The 17,264-nt window shown below is 37.7% G+C and overlaps 1 pseudogene; it reads right to left on the bottom strand.

Moving 5' to 3' along the window:
* On the bottom strand, nt 14,844-15,761 carry LOC102174275 (annotated as a pseudogene).

The following is a 17,264-nucleotide window of genomic DNA, read 5'->3' as shown; positions in this document are numbered from 1 at the left end:
TTAAGTTACCCATATGCATGTGGATATAATAATATTCACTTTGTAGTATTGTAGGAATTTGATTTGATAATTTACATATAGCAAGAACTTTAACAAATTTAGTTTTCAATTTATTCTAAATGCTCAGTATTCCAAAGGAGAAGAAAAGAGACACATCTGAGAAGCTGACCATAAGGTCTTAAGGAACAGATTATAAGCTAGTCATCCTGGAGGAGGCAGCATTGCAGGGACTGTAAAAAAATAAAGACTTTAGATGAGAGGAATCAGACATAAAATAAGTATCTTAGAAAGCCATAAATAGAGGGAAGGATAGAGGGGAAGGAGTAGAAAGTAGTAGGTGAGGGCGTTGGTCATAAGCAACAAAAACATCAGAGAACTTGGAGAGAATAGTATTATGTTCTTGATTTGTATTCTGGACCTCAGAATTATTAACAGTAAGTAATATATCCTAGTTCAGGTGATTCCCATTAGGAGAGGATGTATCACAACTTCTCAACTCTGTGAAGAAGTAGTCTTCAATCTATCAAGTTGGATAAGAAAAAAGAAGTATGTTTACCCAGGCTCTAAAAGACCTGTAGATAAATCTTCCAGAACTGTTTTCCAAATTCTGCTTGAGAATCATCTTGAAACATTCAAATTTTTGAGCAACTTCTTTCATCTTTCTTAATCCTGATCACACTACAAATAACTAGTATTTTTTGCTGTTAACATTATCCAAATGAAGTGTAACCTATTAGAGGAAAGCAGGTGGGTTTAGACAGCCAAGGAGTTGGAGAGTGAGAGGAAGCTAGATAATTCTAGGCACTCCCTCGAGAAGTTCAAGTTTGGCTTTGGACTCATTAACTAAAAAGAAGAACTCTATTTAGAGCAACAGGGGACTTTATTATGTCCTTTTTTAATGTACCATCTTTGGAAATTCTGAGTTGAAGCAATCACTTTGAACTATTTAATGACAAATACTGCTATTCTGATGAGAGTTCCAGGGGAGAAGGGAAGGAGAAGAATTAGTTCCCTGCTTAGGAAGCCAGGATTTTCCCACAGGCCAAGTATAAGGCAGATAAACTCTCTGGGGTTTACCACAGAAGCTGAGAAATAACTGCATTGATCTCTTGTGATCATCTTCCCATGTGTATGTGCTACAGTCTGTAAATACAGCAAGCTGAGAATCAGGATAGTCAAATGAGTAAAAGCAAGACAAACTTGCTTTTCATTAGTGTTTCATTGTACAAGAAATTATGAAACAATCTTCTGCCGTATGATTAGACACTATACTCTCTAACCTGGATATAATGATTTAGCATGTATGCTCAAAGGCACTTTCTATACATATATGGGATCCATACTTATGATCCAGCTTGTTTTCATCATTTAATTGTATGCTTTAGGGATCTTTTCATCCATACACACAATATCCAGCTTATTCTTTTTTATCCTGGCATGATATTCATAATTCAGATCTATCATAGTTTTTTAACCATTCTCCTTTGATACGAGTTACAAAGGAGTTATTCAAGCTGATTCCAAATTAAATATACTAGTATTATAATGAGCATTATTGCACATATTTCTTGGGTATGTATGTTAGCTATTTTGTAGTCTATAACATTGTGTTCTAATTGCAGTATCAATATCAAAGAGAAAAATTACTTGAAATCTGGTTTGATAGTTTATATACTCTACCTCTCAGTTGTATCAGTTTACTAGTTGTGCATCTGTCTCACCTCAATGTGAGGTACGGGCTCACCAAGACCCCAAATCAATGCTAATTTCATTTTACTAACATGAAAGGAGGAATGTGAAAATACATAAGCTTAGAGCTCTGTCTGTGAAGTCATTTAGCCTCTCAAAGGAGACCTTCTCATCTTTGGATGAGAACAGGAAGCTGTGCAATGTCTACAGTACAGCACAAAATCACTTAGAGAAAGCGTGCCATCTAAAGCCAGTACATTTAAATCAGCACACTGACAGGAAAAATGTCAGAATAATTTTTGTATTTTTGTCATAGTAATTCATCTTTACAAAAAGAGTTGGTACAGATCAATGCAAATTGCAGTGGAAATTTCCAATGAGAATCAAAAATTTCTTATTTGACACACTATTCCACTCAAACAAATTGCTATGATAAAGTACAAGAAGAATCTGCCATTTATTTGAAATCTGACCTTGTAGTACTGCGTTTAATGAATATTTCACAATTTGTCCATTTTTTACCATTCTTTTAATAAGTATTTGAATTATTCTAGTTTGTGGCTGGTATAAAGCTATGAATATCATTATAAAAATCTTTTATGTAGACATATGTACTCATTTTCCTTGTATGTTACTTGGATAGAATTGCGGGGTAATAGCATACCTATATATTTAGTTTTATTAGAAACTAGCAAACTGTTTTCCAAAGTGGTTGTAAAATTTTGCATGCTCAGCACCAGTATATGAGGGTTTCAGCTGCTTCACATTCTTGCAATATTTTGATCTGTTACTCTTTTTTAGTCTTTTTAAATTTTAGTGAATCAAATGCATTTGAAGTAGAAAATCATTGTGGTTTAATGGTGTTTGAAGTAAGGGATACTGAATAATATCTACCGAACTGAAAAGGAACTTTGAGACCATAAAATGAAGCAGGCAATTCCATAAACTGCAGTTATGAAGTTTATTGTGGGTAACTTACACAAAGGAAGTATTGGGCAGACAACAATCCAGAGCCATTCACAGCTATACTAGACAACCCAAAATGGGTATAAGGCCACTTTAAGGGACCAAAGCTAAAAATAGATTCTGACTACTAAGGGAGAAGCAAATACACACCTATGGGAACCAGGGGTTTTTCCTCCCCTTGGGGGGGTCATATGATCATTATTCTTCATGGGCCATTAAACATCTGCATCAGCAAAAGGTATTCTTCCAGTTTTCACATAAGATGAAGGTAAGGGCAAAAGTTGAGAGGAAAATAACCAAGATGGTGAAGCAGCAGGACATGGAACTCACCACCCTCCGCAAACACATCAAAACTACATCTACATGTGGACCAATTTTCACTGAAAACTAACTGAAACTGGCAGGAAGATTTGTACAACCAAGGCTATAAGAAAGATCTGCAGAGAGTCAGGTAGGAAGGGAAGAAAAGCCATCAAGTTGAGACGTGTTCCCCTATGAGGGGACTCAGGAAAGGGGAGACTACACAGGCTGAAACCCACACTGAGGAGGAAGTTGTTGGAACGTATTGGACACTGCCATCCTGGAGCCTGACACAGGGAAGATGAGTCCCCTTGGCTGGCTGGAGGGCTGGTGGGACTGACTGGAAGGTCTTGGGAAGCCTGGACTCCATTTTTAAGGAGTCTATGTGTGCTGGCATAATCCGGAAGCAGGGTTGAGACAGTGGCTTGCAGACTGCTAGAGTGGCTGCCCAGTTTCCCATGACTGCCCGAACGCCCCCTGCCTGAGTCAAGCAAATGCTCCAGACATTTCTTACTTTATGTCACAGTTCCACACTGGAGCAGGGGCTGCTATGACTGAGAAAAGAGCTCAGCCATGAGGGGCAGAATTGACTCACAGCCCCACTCTAGTGTTGTGGTCAGAAAATATGCTTAGTATGATTTCAGTTTTCTTAAAATACTGAGGCTTGTTTGTGGCGTAGCACATGATCTATCTTAAACAATGTTCCACATGCACTTGAAAAATGTTTATTATGCTGCTTTTGGATGGAATGTTTTATATATATATATATATATATATATATATATATATATATATATACATGTATGTCTATTAAGTTCATAGGGTATAATGTGTAATCTAAGGCCACCATTTTCTTATTGATTTTCTATCCAGATGATCTGTTTAATGATGTAAGTGGGGTGTTAAAACTCCCCTACTGTTCTTGTATTACTGTCAGTTTCTCTCCTATTTGCTTTATGCATTTAGTTGGTCCTTTGTTTACAAACTTTATACCTCTTTTTAGATTAATCCCTTTATCATTACACAATATTCTTCTTTGTCTCTTACAATAGTCTTTATCTTAAAGTCCATTTTATCTGATGTGAGTTTTCTTTTCATTTCCATTTGCTGCCCTGGTTTTCTTTTCATTTCCATTTGCATGGAATACTTCTTTCCACACTCTCAATTTTAGTCTTGGTGTGTCTTTATATCCAAAATGAATGTCTTATAGGCAGCATATACATGGGTCTTGTTTTTTTTTAATCCATTAAACCACTCTGTTTTTTCACATGATTGATGGAATTTAATACACAAAACTTAAAACTTTTGTACCACAAAGGAAACAGAAACTCACATCAAAAGGATAAACATCCCATTGGAAAAATTATTCATCACTTTTAATAACAAAGGGAAATCGATTCATATATAAATATGGGACATATATATGGACTGAGCGACTTCCCTTTCACTTTTCACTTTCATGCATTGGAGAAGGAAATGGCAACCCACCCCAGTGTTCTTGCCTGGAGAATCCTAGGGACAGGGGAGCCTGATGGGCTGCTGTCTATGGGGTCGCACAGAGTCGGAAACGACTGAAGTGATTTAGCAGCAGCAGCAGTCACTAAGTTGTGTCTGACTCTTTTGGTAACCCCATAGACTACAGCCCACCAGGCTCCCCTGTTCATGGTATTTCCCAGGCAAGGATAATGAAATGGGTTGCCATTTCCTTTTCAAGGGGATATTCCTGATCTAGGGATCCAACCCATGTCTCTTGCACTGCAGGTGGATCCTTTACCATTGAACCACCAGGAAATGCTCCATTAAATCAATAATTCCAACCACTCCATGCCTTTTGATTGAAGAAATTATTCCATTTCCATTTAAAGCAATTATTGATAAATATGTTCTTACTGCCAATTTGGTAATTGTTTCTTGTTTTCATAGTTCTTCTTTGTTCCTTATTCTTTTGCTCTCTTGTGTTTTGACGGCTATATTTAGCACATGATGGCTTCCTTTCTCTTTTTTGTGTGTTTATCTAGTATAGGATTGTATAGGATTGTGGTACCCTAGGTTCATATACAACAGCCAATTTATATGTGTGATTATTTTAGATTAATGATCTCAAGTTCAAATGCATTGTAACCTCGCTACCTTTTTATTCTCCCATGTTTAATGTTTAATTCTCCCACCATGTTTAATGTTTTGTCATCTTTTCATTTTGTATATCTGTTATCTACTTATAGATGATTTTAATGCTTTTATCTTTTAAACTTCCCAAAAGTGTTTCTTCTACTACCTTTACAGCTCTTTTGCCTTTACCAGTGAGGCTTTTCCTTTTTATAACTTTCATACTCCTACTCTGGCACTTTCTTTTCTTAGAGAAGTCCCTTTAATGTTTCTTATAAAGCCAGTCCAGTGGTGCTGAACTGTTTTAGTTTTTGCTTGTCTGTAAAACTATCCCTCCTTGAAAGTTGAATGATAACCTTGCTATATAGTGTGTTCTTAGTTGTAGGTTGTTTGTTTGTTTCATTACTTTGGATACATTTTGCCACTTCTGGCCTGCAAAGTTTCTGCTAGAAAGTCAGCTGACAGCATTATGGGAGTTCCCTTGTATGTTACTAGTTACTTTTCTCTAGCTGTTTTTAAGAGTCTCTATCTCTATGAATCTTGGTTTGGGGCTCTCTGTGCTTCCTGGACTTGGATATCTCTTTCCTTTCCTAGGTTTGGGAAGTTTTCAGATATTGTTGTTGTTGTTCAGTTGCTAAGTCATGTCTGACTCTATGTGACCCCATAAACTGAAGCATGCAAGGCTTCCCTGTCCTTCACTATTTCCCTGGGCTTGCTCAAACTCATGTCCATTGAGTTGGTGATGCCATCCAAACATCCAAAACATCTCATCCTCTGTCGTCCCCTTCTCTTCTTGCCCTCTCTTTCCCAGCATCAGGGTCTTTTTCAGTGAGTCAGCTCTTCACATCAGGTGGCCAAAGTTTGGAACTTCAGCATCAGCATCAGTTCTTTCAATGAATATTCAGGGCTGATACTCTTTAGGAGTGACTGATTTCAATCTCCTTCCTGTCCAAGGGACTCTCAAGAGTCTTCTCCAGCACCACAATTCAAAAGCATCAATTCTTCGGCACTCAGCCTTCTTTATGGTTCAACTCTCATGTCCAGTACACGACTACTGGAGAAACCACAGCTTTGACTCTTTGGACCTTTGTCAGCAAAGCGATGTCTCTGCTTTATAATATGCTGTCCAGGTTTGTCATAGTTTTTCTTCCAAGGAGCAAGTATCTTTTAATTTTGTGGCTATATTCACCATCTGCAATGATTTTGCAGCCCAAGAAAATGAAATCTGTCTCTACTTTTCCCCCATCAATTTGCATGAAGTGATAGGACCAGATGCCATGATCTTAGTTTCTGAATGCTGGATTTTAAGCCAGCTTTTTCACTCTCCTCTTTCACTTTTATCAAGAGGCTCTTTAGTTCCTCTTCGCTTTCTGCTGTTAATGTGTTATCATCTACATATCTGAGGTTGTGATATTTCTCCCAGCAATCTCGATTCCAGCTTGTGCTTCATCCAGACCCACATTTTGCATGATGTACTCTGCATAAACTTAAATAAGTAGTTATTATTTCTTCAAATTATAATTTTTTCTCTCTTCTCTTTCAGGGACTCCTATGAGTACTTAATATTGCTACAGAGGTTTCTTAAACTATCCTAATATTTTAAAATTCTTTTTTTCTGTTCAGTTTGGATGATATCCTCTACTCAGTCTCTCCTCCAGTCCTCTCTGTCATCTAATCTACTGTTGATTCCTTGAAGTGCATTTTTTATTCCAGTTACTGTGTTCTTCAGTTCTGTCTGGTTCTCCTTTATATTTTCTAACTCTTTGTTGAAATTCTGTTTATCCATTCTTCTCCTGAGTTTGGTAAGCATCTTTATGATAACTACCATGAACTCTTTATCAGATAGAGTTTATCTCCACTTCACTTAGTTCTTTTCTGCGGTTGTGTCTTGTTCTATAAGTTGGAACATATTAATCTGTCTCCTCATTTTGCCCAGTTCTCTGTGTTTATGTCGGAGAAGGCCATGGCACCCTACTCCAGTGCTCTTGCCTGGAAGATCCCATGGACAGAGGAGCCTGGTGGGCTGCAGTCCATGGGGTCGTGAAGAGTCGGACACGACTGAGCGACTTCACTTTTCCACTTTCCACTTTCATGCATTGGAGAAGGAAATGGCAATCCACTCCAGTGTTCTTGCCTGGAGAATCCCAGGGACGGGGGAGCCTGGTGGGCTGCCGTCTCTGGGGTCGCACAGAGTCAGACACGACTGAAGTGACTTAGCAGCAGCAGCTGTGTTTATGTGTTAGGTCAGCTAAGTTTCCCAATCTTGGAGAAGTAGCCTAATGGAGAAAACATCCTACGGGTACAGCTGGCTGCTCCCTCCTGGTCACCAGATCCATATGTTCTAGGTGTATCCCCACATGGGCTACATGCAGCCTTCTCTTGTGGTGGGGCCAATTATATGGCCATGCATTGCTGACCTCTCATCAGCCTGGCTGTGAAGCCATGTATCATGTGGTAGCAGGGGACCTGCTGGATGGTGAGGAAGGCTCCCCACATGGTAGGCTGCACAGCCTGGGGAGAATGCAGGACTGATGCCAGCCTGTTGGTGGGCGGGGCTGGTCTCCAGTAGATATTAGCAGACTCGAATGAGGATTCCAAACTGGTGCTTGCTAATAGCGACTTCACTTTCACTTTTCACTTTCATGCATTGGAGAAGGAAATGGCAACCCACTCCAATGTTCTTGCTTGGAGAATCCCAGGGACAGGGGAGCCTGGTGGGCTGCCATCTATGGGGTCACACAGAATCAGACATGACTGAAGTGACTTAGCAACAGCAGCAGCAGCAATCTCAGTGTTATTGCATTAGAATGAGCTCCCCAAATGCTGCAGCCAGTGTCTCTGTCCCCAGGGGGAGTCTGAGTTTCTCCCTTCCTCTCCAAGAGGTTCTTCAAGATGAGCAAGTGGGTCTGACTCAGTCTCCCTTCAGACTACAACCTCTGCACTGGAACTCAGAGCCTATGAGCTTTTGTGCATACCCTTTAAGCATAGAATCTCTGCCTCCTCCCGTCTTCTGGATCTCCTGAATGTAAGACTCACTGGTTTTCAAGGCCAGATGTTCAGGTGTGCTCATCTTCTAAGTGTAGGACCTCTGGGCTAGGGAGCGTGACATGGGGCTTGGACCCTTTTGCTGCTCAGAGGGGACCTCTACAATTGTGATAGTCCTCCCATTTGTGGGTTTCTGACCTAGGGGTGTGGGTCCTGACTATACCACACCCCATCCTTCCTATCTCATTATGGTTCCATCTTTATATCTTTAATTGTGGAAAATTTTTCATCTAGCCTTTAGAGTGTTCTCACGGATAGCTGCTCCGCAACTAAGTGTAATTTTGATGTGTCCATTAGAGGTGTTTTAGAGTCTCCCTACTCTTCCATCCTGGCCACCTCTCTGTTTTACATTTCTTAAATGAATCTTTTTTTGAACAGAAATTTTTTGCAGTAGTATAGTAGTACTTGTACTTTTTGTTTCCTGTTCAAAAATATCTTTGCTCATCCTAAGATCATGAATATACTCTCCTAGGTTTTCTTCTAGAAGGTTTATTGTTTCACTAATCACCAATAGTATGAAATATCTCAAACCAAACTTCTGTATAGTGTGAGATAGGTCACACCATATAAGATATTCAATTGACCCAGTATTTTCTTTTCAATTTTCCACATATATTTCCATATATATAGATATCAGTCAATTTTTGTTACAGTTATTAATTTGTCAATTACTATGCCAATACCACACTGTCTTAATGACTATTATTTTATAATAATTCTTGAAATCTAGCAAAGTAATATAAAATTCTTCTAGAAGATTGTCTGGGTTGTTGAGGACTTTTAAATTTCAAAATGAATTTGGGGACATTTGTCTATTTCTATAAAAATTATACTGTGATTTTGATTAAGGTTGTGTTGGATATACAAAACAATTTGGGAGAATTAACATCTTAGTAATATTGTTTTCCAAACCATAATTAAAACATATCTCTATATTTATTTTCCTCTTCTTTAATTTTTCCCATTAAGTAGTAGTTTTCAGTATTAAAATATTAATCTTTAACTTATTCCTACATATTTAATCTCTTTGATGATAATAAATGGTGCCATTTAAAATATTTTTATTTAATAACTGTTCTTGACTGTATATAGAACACAAATGCTTTTAAAATTTGAGATACAATCCACATGCCATAAAACTCACTATTTTTAACTAAACAATTTAGTAGAGGCTTTTTAGTATATTAACAAAGTCATGCTACTATCACCACTAATTCCAGAATATTTGCATCATCCAAAAAGAAAACCCGTACCAATCAGAAATCACTTCTTTTCACCTCTCTCCCCCAACCCTGGCAATCACTAATCACTAATCTGTCAATTTGCCTGTTTTGGACATTTGATATAAATGAAATCATATAATATGAGGTCTTTCATATCTTACTTATTTAACTTAGCATAATGTTTTTGTTGCTGTAGCATAAATCAGTACTTCATTCCTTTTTATGAATAAATAATATATGTGTATGATTATATCATATTTTGTTTATCCAATTATCAGTTGATGTATAGTAAATTCTTTCCAATTTGGGGCTATAATGAATATGCTTCTGTGAACATTTATATACAAACTTCTGTGTGAGATGCACTTTGGATTGATCTCAATTGATCATTTTTTAAGTTTTTGCTAAAATTTTCTGTTAACATCCTCTAGTGAATTTTTCACTTCAGATATAATACTTTTCAACTCTAGAATTTCTATTTGGTTCCTTTTATAAATAATGTATATTTTCATTGATATTCTCTATTTGGTAAAACACTGTTCTCACTCTTTCCTTTAGCTGTAGTTTCATTTAGTCCTTTGAACATACTTAAAATAGATTATTAAAAGTTTTTGTCTAATAAACCTGGGATACTTCAGGGACAGTTACTACTGACTGCTTTTTCCCCCTATGTATAAGCCACTGTTTATTCTCAGCAAGTTTTTAAATGTTTTCTTGAAGCTAGACCTCAAAGCAACATCTCCTGCATTGCAGGTGGATTCTTTACCAGTTGAGCTATCAAAACATCCCCTCAAATGGTGTGAGGGCTGTTCTAATTTCACTGATTTACCTGTAGCTGTCCAGCATTCCCAGCCCACTTTTTGAAGATCCTGTCTTTTCTCCACTGTATATTCTTGCCTCCTTTGCCACAGATTAACTGATGTAGGTGCATGTGTAGTACAATGTTAAATAGAAGTGATGGTAGTGATAATCCTAGCCTTGTTTCTCATTTTAGGAATAACGGTTTCGATATGTCGCAATAAAGTATGACACTAGCTGCAAGTTTGTTGCAGATACATTTCATGAAGTAACGCTACTTTTTATGGCTCTTTGGTTGGGAGATTTCTCATGAAAATGGCTGCTAAATTTTATCAAATTACTTTTCAGGCTTTATGAGATAATTTTCTTTTTTAATATGTAAAAAAGTAAATTCTTTTTATCTTGTAATAGCTTCAACTTAACAATTTGTAATAAAACAAGATTTCCGATGAACTATTCACCCTTCTCCTAATATTAAAATCCTATATAATCATAATAAATTTTTATGTAGACTAGTAAGTCTACATTAGAAATGTATTATTAATTATATAACAGACTTCATTCAGATTTCATCAGTTGTTTCCATTTATGTCCTGATTTTCCGCTTCTCAATCCTATCCTGAAAACTACATTGCATTTTTTCCTAAATTAATAATCTTCCCCAGCTTTACTGAAGCAAGATTGACAAAAAAGTTTTTTATATATTTAAGGTTTATAATGTGATGCTTCAAAGTGCATACATTGAGAAATGATTACATCAATGTACCATTGATATAAGTGGGGGGTGGGTGGCTGGGTAGGTTAAGTCCCCTACTACTATTGTGTTACTGTCAATTTCTCCCTTTATGTCTGTTAAATTTGCTTTATGTATTTAGATGTTCCTGTGTTGGGTGCTGAAGAATTGATGCTTTTCTTAAAAAATTAATTAATTAATTTATTTATTTTAATTTTTATTTTTACTTTATTTTACTTTACAATACTGATGCTTTTGAACCGTGGTGTTGGAGAAAGAAGACTTTTGAAAGTTCCTTGACCAGCAAGGAGATCAAACCAGTCAATCCTAAAGGAAATCAGTCCTGAATATTCATTGAAAAGACTGATGCTAAAGCTGAAGCTCCAATACTTCGGCCACCTGATGCAAAGAAGTAGACTCATTTGAAAAGACTCTGATGCTGGGAAAGATTGAAGGCAGAAGGAGAAGGGGATGACAGAGGATGAGATGGTTCAATGGCATCACAACCTTGATGGACATGAATTTTGGCAATTTCTGGGATTTGGTGATGGACAGGGAAGCCTGGAGTGCTGCAGTCCATGATGTCACAAAAAGTCGGACATGACTGAGTGACTGAACTGAACTGATGTTGGGTACATATATATTTACATTTGTTATATCTTATATTTATCCCTTGATCATTATGTAGTGTCCTTCATTGTCTCATGTAACAGTCTTTATTTTAAAGTACATTTTGTCTGATACATGTATTGCTACTTTGGCTTTCTTTTGATTTCTATTTGCATGGAATACATTTTTCTATTCCCTCACTTTCAGTCTTTCTTAGTCTTTAGATATCAAGTGAGTCTCTTGTAGGTGGCATATATACATGTCTTATTTTTGTATCCATTAAACCACTCTGTCTTTTGACTGGAGTATTTATTGTATTTAAAGTAATTATACTGAAGAATCCTTGCATCGCTGGGATAAAGCCCACTTGGTCATGATGTATGATCTTTTTAATATGTTGTTGGATTCTGTTTGCTAGAATTTTTTTAGGGATTTTTACATCTATGTTCATCACTACAGATGGCTAACAAACACATGAAAAGAAGATCAACATCACTCATTATCAGGGAAATGCAAATCAAAACCACAATAAGGTACCATTTCATGCCAGTCAGAATGGCTGTGATCCAAAGAGTCTACAAGCAATAAATGCTGGAGAGGGTGTGGAGAAAATGGAACCCTCTTACACTGTTGGTGGGAATGCAAACTAGTACAGCCACTATGGAGAACAGTGTGGAGATTCCTTTAAATACTGGAAATAGAACTGCATTATGACCCAGCAATCCCACTGCTGGGCATACACACTGCGGAAACCAGAATTGAAAGAGATACATGTATCCCAATGTTCATCACAGCACTGTTTATAATAGCCAGGAGATGGAAGCAACCTAGATGTCCATCAGCAGATGAATGGATAAGAAAGCTGTGCCACATATACACAATGGAGTATTACTCAGCCATTACAAAGATTACATTTGAATCAGTTCTAATGAGGTGGATGAAACTGGAGCCGATTACACAGAGTGAAGTTAGCCAGAAAGAAAATCACCAATACAGTATACTAACACATATATATGGAATTTAGAAAGATGGTAATGATAACCCTGTATGCGAGACAGCAAAAGAGACACAGATGTATAGAACGGACTTTTGGACTCAGAGGGAGAGGGAGAGGGTGGGATGATTTGGGAGAATGGCATTGAAACATGTATGTTATCATATGTGAAACGAATCACCAGTCCAGGTTCGATGCATGATACAGGGTGCTCAGGGCTGGTGTACTGGGATGACCCAGAGGGATGGGATGGGGAGGGAGGGGGGGGTTCAGGATGGGGAACATATGTACACCCGTGGCAGATTCATGTCAACGTATGGCAAAACCAATACAATATCATTATGTAATTAGCCTCCAAATAAAATAAATAAATTTATATTAAAAATAAAGTAATTATAGGTATGCATGTTCTTATTGCTATTTTTTATTGTTTGGAGGTTGTTTTGTGGGTCTGTTTTGTTCTTTTTTTTCTCTTATGATTTGGCGACTGTATTTGATTCTGTTTTCTTTTGTGTGTATGAATCTAGTATACCTTTTTGGTTTGTGGTTACCATGAGGGGTAAATGTATACAAACACACACACACACACACATATTTTTTAAGTTGTTGATCTCTTACTTTCAAATGCATTAAAAACCCTGTGTGTATACTCTCTTACCTTCATCATTACTATTTTGATATCATATTTTATATTTAGTGTATCCATTAACTGGTTATTCTGGATATAGATGATTCTACTACTTAAAAAAATTTTTTAATGTTTTTTAACCTTCCTACTAGTTTTATGTATGAAATGACTTCCTATCTTTACTGTATGCTTGCCTTTACCAATGACCTTTACCTTTACTATATGTTTGCCTTTACCTAAGAACTTTCCCATTTCATAATTTTTATATTTTTAAGTTTGGCCTTTTTATTTTCACCTTTATCATTATTTGTAAGCCCAGTTTGGTGAAACTGTACTGTTTTAGCTTTGCTGCTCAGTAAAGCTTTAGATCTCTCCATCAAGTCTGAATGAGGGCCTTACTGTGTAGAGCATTCTTAGTTATACATTTTCCCCTTTCATCACTTTAAATAAATCATTCCACTCCCTTCTGGTCTGTAGAGTTTCTGCTCAAAATTCAGCTGACAGCCTCATGTGGATTCCCTTCTGTATTATTTGTTGCTATCCCCTTGCTGCTTTTAATATTCTCTCTGTATCTTTACTTTTGTCATTTTAATACTATGTGTCTTGGGGTTTTCTTCTTTGGTTTATTCCTGCATAGGACTCATTGGGCTTCTTGGCTTTGGTTGTTTCCTTTCCCAAGTTTGGAAATTCTTAGCTATTATGTCTTCCAATATGTTCTCAGCCCATTTCTTTCTGTCTTCACATTCTGGGACTCATTTGATGTGAATAATAATATACTTGATATTGTATCAGAGTTCTCTTAAACAGTCCCCATTTCTTTTCATTCTTTTCTGACAGCATCACTGATTTCCACTATTCTGTCTTACTACTCATTGATCCATTTCTCTGTATCATTCAGCCTACTGTTGATTCTTGCTTGTGTACTTCTCATTTCAGTTATTGGATTCTTTCTTTTTCAGTTATTGGACTCTTCATCTCTGTTTTTTTTTTTTTAATATTTTCTAATTCTTTGTTAAAAACATCAAACGTATCACTCTGAGCATCCATTCTTCTCCCAAGCTCTTTGATCATCTTTATAATCACTACCCTGAATCTTTTCTTGGGTAAATTGCCTATCCTTATTTCATTTAGTCCTTTTCCTGGGGTTTAATCTTTTTTCTTCATTTGAAACTGTCACTTCATTTTGCCTAAGCTGCCATTTGTATTTTTGTGTATCTCGTATTTTGGTTGCATTTCCAAACTCTGGAAAAGCGGCCCTCTGTAGGAGACGGCCTATGCATGCAGTAGTGTGCTACCCTCTCCTCATCCAAGCTGTATACCTTACGGTTCCCCGCTATGAGTGTTGAATGGGTCCTTCTGTTGTGGTAGGCTGACTATGTGGGAGGTCTGGTAGGCTTGACTGGTCTCTGGTTTGGTTGTTTTCTAGGCCCTGTCTCATGTGGAGGCTGCCAGTAACTGGTTGGTAGGAGGACAGTCATGAGGTGGGTGACTGTCAATCCCACTAATCCCAGGTGGGGCTAGTGTTGGTTTACTGGTGGATGAGGTCAAGGTCAAGAAGACTTCATGCTGTTTCTCACCCACTGGTAGGTGAAGCCAGGTCCTAAGATTAGTATGAGCCTATGGGTTGTACTCCAAATACCTTTATGAATTTTAAGATGCTTTTCTCATGTCCAATATTGGAATAATCAGGAAATTACTTTATTATTAATTAACAAGATATCCTGCTATAGTAAGATAACTCTTCATCACCTTCTAGCAATGGAGATATTTTCTAAATGTCCTTTTCATAGCTGCTTTCACCTCATTGTTCTTCAGGCTATAGATAAGGGGATTCATTAAGGGAGTGATCACACTGTATTGTACAGAGAAGATCAACTCCTGTGGAGAGCCCAAGGTTGGCACTATATAGCGAAGGAAAACTGAACAATAAAATAGGAGCACTGCAGTGAGGTGGGAAGAGCAGGTGGAGAAGGCCTTGCTTCTATATGAAGAGGAGCTGATACTTAGGATGGTAGAAACAATGAGCGTGTAAGACAGTATGATTAGGAAACAGGTTCCTAGCCCATGCAGGAGACTAGAGCAGAGCAGAATAGTGAAACTGGTGGAGACATCACAGCAGGAAAGGGGAAAGAGAGAGGGCAGCTCACAGCTATAGTGGGGGATAAACTGATCCCTACAGAAGTCAAAGTCCATAGCTAGAAGGATGTTGATGAATGCATCCAGAAAACCCAGGCTCCAGGAACCTAACACCAGACCTTTACAGAGCTGGTTGCTCATCTTCTGGCCCTAGAGCAGAGGGTGGCAGATGGCAGCATAGGCCATAACTGAGAGCAGACAGGCTTCAGTGCCTCCCAAGTCAAACACAAAGAAGACTTGAGCTAGACAGGCCTCCACAGAGACTGTTTTCTTCTGAGACAGGAGAATTTCCAGCATCTTGGGTACTGTGGCAGAAGAGAAGCAAAAATCCAGGAAAGAAAGGTGACTCAGGAAGCACATGGGAGTGTGGAGGTGAGAATCGGTTCTGACCACCAGCATCATTGTCAGGTTCCCCAGCACAGTCAGGAGGTAAATTGCTAGGAAGATCACAAAGGATAATGCCTGGACATGGGGGTCTGCAGACAGTCCAAGGAGAATGAACTCAGTGATAGTGCTGTGGTTCCCCAAGGCCATTTAGAGAAATCCAGTCTAGAAACAAAAAAAAAAGGAACAGGGGATGCTTTCAGCAAAACAGCAGAGTATGGAGTGCCAAGCTCTTATTCTACAGAAACAACAAAACCAGGCAGAAGCTGTCAGGACTAACTTTTTTGGTACTCTGGGAAACAACCAAAGGTGCACAGCAACCAAGTAAACACTGAACCAAGAAAAGGGCAACTTAAAAATAGGAGGAAAGCTTTGTGGCACTTTTATTTACCCTTGCCTAACCCCATCCTAGGTCCAGTGGCCAGCCTGAAGATGGTCTAGAGTGGAACCATGGTCTAAGGTCTGGAGGGAGCCATAACTCACTCACAAATTAGTGTATTTTGACTTGTCTGAGAACTACCTGAAGGACCTATTCAAGGTGCTCTGTCTCTGTTTCACATGAAATCACACAGGGTTCAAACGTGGCCCATATTGCTTGAAAATGTTATAAGAGTAATGAGAAATCTGTAGCTGCCTCGGGCAAAAGATTCTGATTAAAACATACAACAGACCATCAACAGACTGAGAAGAAAATCTAGAAAGAGAGTTTCTTTGGGAAATTAAATTAGAGCATTCAAAACTGGTTGTATCTACTAGGGAATTTTAAAAGCCATATGCATGTCCAGTAGCACTCACGCTCAGAGAAGACCAGAGTCGATCTTATGCTTTCATGTCTGGCTGATCCCTAGTTTCACTGCAAGTGGGAGGGAAGTCTAAGAATTGTTAACAGTCTATCTGGGAAAATACTAAATGAATGCTTCAGCATGGAGTGAATCTGCAAAGACTAGAGGAGGGTGGTGTTTTAAAATTTTTACCTTTTAGCATTCAAAAAAATCTCTGGCAAAGTACTAGTTAAACACAAGCTAGAGGGAAAGATACTTCATTGAGCACACACAACACTGAACTGCTTTTGCAAAAATAAATTGGAAAATTTATTGAACAATAGTTGACTACAACCTTCAGATATAAAAAATAGAAAAGAGTAAAAATCTAATTTTCAGGGTTATAACATTACGATATAAGTCCAGTTTTAAACCAAAAATCATGATGCACACAAAAGAAATATGCAATTATGGGCCATAAAAGAAAACTTAAATGGACAGAAACTGTCCCTGAGGCACTAAGACTTTAGACTTACTGGACAAAACTCCCCTCATCCTCAGCTTTACTGAGATGTATTTGACAGAATATATGTAACTTTAAGGTGTACAACATGTTTATTTTATACACACACATAAGTGTATATATATATACACACACACACACACACATATGTTACAAAGTGATTACCACAATAACATCAGTGGTAACAACAGATCCCCTCATGAAATTACCTTTTCTTTGTGTGTGGTGATAAAACTTAAGACCTACTATCTTAACATTCAAGTACACAATACAGTGTTGTTAATTATAACCACCATGCTGTACATTAAATCCTTTGAATTTACTTATCTTGTAACTATGAGTTTGTAACCTTTGATCAAAATCAACCTG

The sequence above is a fragment of the Capra hircus genome, chromosome 5 (assembly GCF_001704415.2).
Source record: "Capra hircus breed San Clemente chromosome 5, ASM170441v1, whole genome shotgun sequence".
Taxonomy (NCBI): Eukaryota; Metazoa; Chordata; class Mammalia; order Artiodactyla; family Bovidae; genus Capra; species Capra hircus.
This window is presented reverse-complemented; position numbering and strand designations above follow the sequence as displayed.